General features: G+C 39.7%; 1 pseudogene; it reads right to left on the bottom strand.

Moving 5' to 3' along the window:
• Positions 1–2537: 2537 nt before the first annotated feature.
• On the bottom strand, positions 2538–2656 carry LOC112472435 (annotated as a pseudogene).
• Positions 2657–6811: the final 4155 nt, after the last annotated feature.

The following is a 6811-nucleotide window of genomic DNA, read 5'->3' as shown; positions in this document are numbered from 1 at the left end:
ATGAGAGACAGAGAGAGAGACAGAGAGAGAGACAGAGAGAGAGACAGAGAGAGACAGAGAGGCAGGCATAAGTGAGCTTCTTTTCAATACTCCCAGCAAACTTCTTAGAAACCCAATTTTGGTCACCTGTTTTCTTTGAACTGTGACCAGGGAATGGGCTTATATGTATCATCTTAAACCCCATCCACTTGTCCCACCTCTAGAAGCAGGGCAGGTCAGCTTCTCTAGAACATATGGGCTATGTAGAGAAGATGTGAGTACCCTAATAGAAATTGGAATGGTTACCAAGAAGGATTAGATATTGGGGAGGTATCATCTTGTCCAGTATAGGGATGCAGCAATTGTTTTAAGGATTAAATTGACTGAGATAATATATATAAAGGGTCTAGCACAATGCCTGGCACTTAGTAGGTGATCTATGACTGTGAATTTACTCTTTCTTTTTAGATCTAGTTAGCTTTGCCACAAAGTGGTAAGAAGTTAGAGAGGATTCTCTTTTTGGGTGTCTCAGGGCTGTGCATGTGCAGAACCAGTAAAACAGGATTGTGATGTGCTCAAAGAAACTATGTCTCAGTTTCAAGATTTCTCTCACCCAGAGCAATTATTGGTGGGAGAAGACAGAATAAAGGAAATTTTGGCATCACCCTTTCAAAAGTTTTCTTCCACTGTTGGTCATAGATGCTCACTAATCTATCAATTTATAAAGATCCAGTTATGAGATTCCAGAAAGGGTTGCCTGCACGGTCTTTTATGTTACCTGTGTTGCTTCAGGCAGGATATTGGTTAAGAGATGCATTGGGCCATTTTATTGACTTTTCTGTCTCTATCCACTTGCTTCAGGCTGTATAATAAGATTCTGGGCTTGAGGCTGAGACCCCACTTGACTATCACTAACTGGGTAATCTTGTATAAGTAATTTAATTCTTTATGCATCAGTTCCTTCATCTGTCAAATAGGGCCTCAACTCCTGCTCTACCGACCTTTTAAGGTTGTTTGTGAGGCTTGAAGGAATGATGTATTTGAGAGCACTTTGTAAGTAGAAAAGATTTGAAATAAAAATAGTAAACAAAATAATGAAAATACTTTGCTGGTGTTTAAGTTTCTCTATACTAAGTACCAACCTACCTGGGGCTTGAGAAGTAAAACTGGTTGAGAGAGAGCAGGCTAAGTGAGATATTTTTATTTATGAAAGAGGATAGATCTAGGTTTAATTAACAATTTTGTTTATGAAAGAGGATAGAGCTAGGTTTAATTTACAGTTATATGTATATTATATATTATATGTTGCCTAAGTGTGTTCATTAATGGTATTTTACATGCTAGCTAATTTAATCCTTTAAATAGCTCAAGGAAATAAGTGTTATTATGCCAGTTTTACAGATGAGGAAACTGAGTCTGAGAGTGGTTAAGTAACAGGACCAATGTTGCACATTTAGGAAGTAGCAGGCCAGGATCGGAAAGCCAAGTCTGTTTAACCACCAAGGTAAGTGAGGCCATCAGCTGATTCAGGAAAGAAAGAAGTGACCCAGGATGCCACACCCAAGTGGCCAGCTTATAAGACATGGAGACATCCATCCAGGGGCTCATAATAACCCTTTCGTTTGCTTGTTCATCCACCTAATCCACAAACATTTTCTGAGCACATCTCATGTAACAGGAACTGTGCTAGATTTGGAATCAAACAACAAATAAAATACAGTTCCTGAAAGGTTCGAGAAGCATCAGTGCCACAGAATAGCTTGCCACACATCCCATTTATTCTCAGTTCAATCCTGTTAGGAAAATTGCTCCTATTGCTTGGCCAACATTAAAGTTTTAAACATTATTGTTCTGTAGAAAATGGTCCACTTACGCTGCTTCCTGCCAGAGAATGGCATAAGTCCATAATAACCGAAGATCATATAACCCAATGATTTTGTTTCAGAGAACACTGCACAATGGTTTTGAAATAGTAATAATTGCCTATTGCTCTCGGGATTATCTTATTGTCTGGCAACGGTTTTGAAGACAGTGGGATTTTAAGAGGCTATTCAGTAAGAGTGACAGAAGGAACTATTTTTTATTTTTCTCTGAACTACTCTCAAAGTGAGACTCTAATTCAGAGCGCACAAAGGTTTGAAAGAACTTCTGTGATAACGTCTTTGATAAAGTCTTTAAAGCTGAAAGGAGACTGAGTTGTACAACAATACAGAAAACTAAAGGTGTGGCTCATACATAAGCTCGCTGTGTTATTTGCTTTCAGAGATCCTGAATGAAATGGAGATGAGCTGGGTGAGACCAACAGTTAAAATAGCCACTGAAATGATGTTTTGCTTCTTAATTTAAAGGAGCCATTCCTCTATTCTTTAGCAGGTATTGTCTGAAAGTTCTAAAATTTTGTCTGTCCCTACCAATGTTATTTGATGAAGCTTTTTTTTGAGGGGGAGAAACACACTTTTTATGTTTATTTTATTTTTTTTAGGTGAGGCAACCCTTGGTTGACCTCACAGATTGCAAGGACCTTGTCAGCGTACAATCCCTTATTTTTTTATTTTTTATGCCTACAGCACCTGGTATTCCTAGGTGGTCTCCTATCCAAATAGGAACCAGGCCCGACTCTGCTTAGCTTCAGAGATCAGATGGGATCGGGCTAGTTCAGAGTAGCATGGCTGTATACTGAAACACACTTTTTAAAGCACTTAACACTCACCACAACCCTGTGAGTTGTGTTTTCACCACTTCACAAAGCTTTTTGCCTTACTCAGAGTCATTGATTCATTCAATAAATATTTATTGAGTGCTTACTATATGCCAGGCATGTTTTAGGAGGCAGGGATACAGTAGTGAACAAAACCTACAAATGTCCCTGCCCCCATGGAGCTTTTATTTCAGTGGTTGGAGACAGAATCAAACAAACCTACAAACAAACATAACAGGCAAGGCTTTAGAGGTCAGTGCAACGGAGAAAGTAATGGAGTAAGATGGGATAGAAATAATAGGCAGCGAGGGTAGATGGGTTTTGTGAATTTGACTTTATACAAGATGGCCAATGTATTAGTTACATATCACTGGGTAAAAAATTACCCCCCAACTATAGTGCTTTAAAACAACATTTGTTATCTTCTAGTTTCTGTGGGTCAAGAATCTGGATATATATGGCTTAGCTAGTGTTTCTGTTTCACGGTCTCTCAGGAAGTTGCATTCAGTGTGCTGGCTGAAACCTTGGCAGGATTCCATTCATTTCAGGCTGTTGGATTGAGGATCTCAGTTTCTTGCTGGCTATTGGCTAGAGGCCTCCCTCAAACCCTGCCATGTGGGCCTCTCCATATGGCAGCTCACAATATGGCAGTTGGTCTCCCTCAGAGTGAGTGGGCAAGTGAAAGAATGAGAGTGTGACCAAGATGGAAGCCAGTCTTTTTGTAACATGATCTCATCACCAGTGTCTAATTCTATTCTCTAAAGGCAAGTCACTAAATTCAGCTCACATTCAAGAGTTATGAATTATATAAGGGTGTGAATACCAGGAGATGGGAATGTTGCCTACCACATTTAGGGAGGCCTCTTTAACGAGATGACATCTGAACTGAAACCTAAAGGAAGTGAAGGGGTGGAGCATGGCTATCCAAGATAAGAGCATGTTAGGTAGAGGAAATAACTAGCACGAAGGCTAGAGAGGACTGGTACAAAATGAGATCAGAGAGGTAACACTGGATTAGGTAATGTACTTTTATGTGGGACATTGTGGGGAGTTTGGATTTTACTTTGAGACAAGAAAGATTTGAAGGGTTTTGGGCAGAAGAGTGACATGATTTGACTTGTTTTTAAAGAAGGTCGCTCTGGAGTAGTCATTCATAGACACAAAGGGACTCATTAGGAGGCGAGTGCAGTAATCCAGCTGAGAGATAATCATAGCTTAGACTGGGCTAATAGTATTGGAAATGGCATACAGTGGTTGGATTTTGGATATATTTCTTCGTAGTGTTGACAGGATTTGCTGATGGTTTAGATGTGGATTGTGAAGAAAGTGAAGTCAATGATGACTCCAAAGTTTTTGGATCTAGTAACTGGAAGAATAGAGTTGCACTTTATTAAGCTGATAAATACTGGTGGAGGAGCTGGTTTTGAGAGGAGAAGTATAAATCAGGGGTTTCGTACAGGTTAATATATGCCAATTAAGACATCCAAATGGAGATGCTGAGTTGGTAATCGAATATATAAGTCTGGAGCTCAGGAGGGTGGAGTGAGTTATAAATTCCAACTTGGAAATTTCCAGCCTTAAAAGGGTATTTAAAAATGGATTGGATAACGATACTGAAGAAGAGTGTAGACACAGAAGGGGGAAACCCTGGGGGCCACTCCAAGGCTTAGAAATTAGGCATATATGGTCAGCAAAGGAAACTGAGAAAGAGTAACTAGAAAGGGAGAAGGAGAACCAAGAGAGATGAGTGCCCTGCAAGCCAAGCGAAGAAAGTGTTTTAAGGGAGGAGAGAGTGATCAGGTGTGTTAAATACTGCCAACGGGTCAAGCAAAATGAGGATCGAGAATTAAATACGGATTTGGGAACACGGAGGTCATTGGTGGCCTTGATGAGCTGTTACACTGGAGTGGGAGAATGAAAGGAGAGCAAGTGGAGAAGGTGGGAACTGAGGCACTTTTGACATATTGATGTCTTTCAACAAGTGGTTTGCCAAACCTCTTGCAACAAACTCACCTATGGTGTTCGTAAAAAATATAGATTTGGGGGGGCTCCACTCTAGAATCTCAGGGGATGACATCTTGTGATCTTCATTTTTAGCAAGTTCCACAGGTGATTTTGAGGCACATTAAAATTCGAAGAGCAATGTCCTTCCTTATGCACTTTATCTTACATCTAGTAAAGTCACTATTCAACTTGATATTGTAACTATGTTATAAAGATATAAAAATTTTTTAGATAGTCGTTGGTCCTAGAGGCATATTCCTATGTTTCCCACTATCCTTTTTATTTCCTGAAGTTTTTAAGAAAACCTGGCCAAAGGAATCTACAACCACAATGAATAGCAGTAGGCAAATACATCTTTCTTCTATGATGGCTCCTAGGAACTTCAATATTTTGGAATTCCCAGAATCAGCATGTTAACTTCCCTAGGGCTCTAAAAATGGAAAGACAAAATTCATGCAGATTCAGGACAAAAATCAATATTTCATGGATCACTGAGATGCTTAATTTACCGAGCTTCTCCATCAGGACAAATGGAGGAACTGTTCTAGTTAGGTCTGTTGGAAGGCTGAGGATCCCGGACTGCCTTTATCACTCGAGCAAAGCCTCCACTGTTCAGCAATGTCTGGAGATTGCTCTCTTCTGCCCTGGGACTTTAGTCCTAGGACTAGCTATGTTTCAGAAAGAACAATGCAGTGTGGAGGAATAGAGGCAGCAGAAATTAAAACTTGAGTTTCTTCCTGCCATGTACCACACAGAAGAGCCTCACAAGATTGAGGTTTTGTTCTTCCTTCTGTTCCCAAACTCCTCCTTTTCCTTTCTTAGAGCTCCCTTCTACGGACTACAGACTAGTGTCCATGCTCCTCCCTCCACTCTTTATCACAAGAGAAATTTTTACCCCTTTGGTCCTTTCTCATACTTTATGAACTCCAGAACCTTGATGTCATGGAGGTCCTCATGGCTTAGGCATTTTGTCTCCAAAAGGGAATGGGATAAGTTGAGATCTAATCCCATTAATGATAGCTCCTATTCCAATCTTCCTTTTAATGAGAGCTGCTGCTGATTGCCTCCCCAGTTTATGTAAGAAGTGAGAGACCACTGACAACATTTTTCTTAGAGGCAGACCAACATAGCTAACAGGAGTAGACAGGAATTATATTCCAGTTAACTCTATGTGCATTTATGCGGCCGAAGCAATTTAAAATGTGAAAGAGACTGATGAAAGACATTATGAAAATGGTGCTTTCAAGTCTATTGTGGGTGTGTGTTTAAATCTAAGTTCTGCCAAATGACTGAAATAGTCAAAGCAATGGTGTAAACAGACAAAAACCAAACACGTAAATAAATGTAACACAGAAAATCCTAGCAAAACTGTGTAAACCCAGATGCTCCTGGACAAACACTAATAGTTATCAATCAATCGAAAATCAAATCTATTAAAAAGTTGAGGGAGATGAAAGCTAGAGTGACTGGTGAGCTTGCAAATGTTCTGTGAAGACAAAAGGACAAGCCACCATCAAAATTCTAAGTCCACAAGATATAAGAAGATATAGAAAAATTGGACTTCCCCAAGGAAGTCTCCACAAGAAAAGAAAGCTGCCAGCTGAGCAGAACACCTAACTTCAGCATCTTCTATTTGAGGACCAGTGACCCTAGTATGTCGGCAACAAGTGGTAACATCTGGCCAGGTGAACATATGTGCATGAGTCATCAGAGTGGGTATATATTTAGATCAAAATTCTGCATCATCTGTAATTTGTGTCAACTTTCCCTCCTCAATCTTGGGGCAACTCCCTTTTCCCATAATGCTTGTGGTTCTCCTGTTGGGAGACCAATGATCTTTGAGATCGATGTTATGAAAAACAATGCGCAAGTTAACATCACTCGGGTGCTTAAAAATAACAGGCAAATAGAATTGGAACACTGCTTCTAGCCAATGGAACAGCTTTGAAGTCTGGGCTGATTTCCTTGCCTGATAATCTTTCAGTGTGTTTTTGTCAAATAGGGTCAAGTTAGTTTCTTTTAATAATATATGTGGTTAAAAAATATACAAAATTCTAAACTTTTCTTTCTTTGGTGAGTAGATTTGTCAAACGTTTCCCAAATGTACTTCTTTCTCTTAAAAGATGCAAC

The sequence above is a fragment of the Pteropus alecto genome, unplaced genomic scaffold, assembly GCF_000325575.1.
Source record: "Pteropus alecto unplaced genomic scaffold, ASM32557v1 scaffold76, whole genome shotgun sequence".
Taxonomy (NCBI): Eukaryota; Metazoa; Chordata; class Mammalia; order Chiroptera; family Pteropodidae; genus Pteropus; species Pteropus alecto.
The sequence above is the reverse complement of the archived record's forward strand: the minus strand, read 5'-3'. Positions and strand labels throughout refer to the sequence as shown.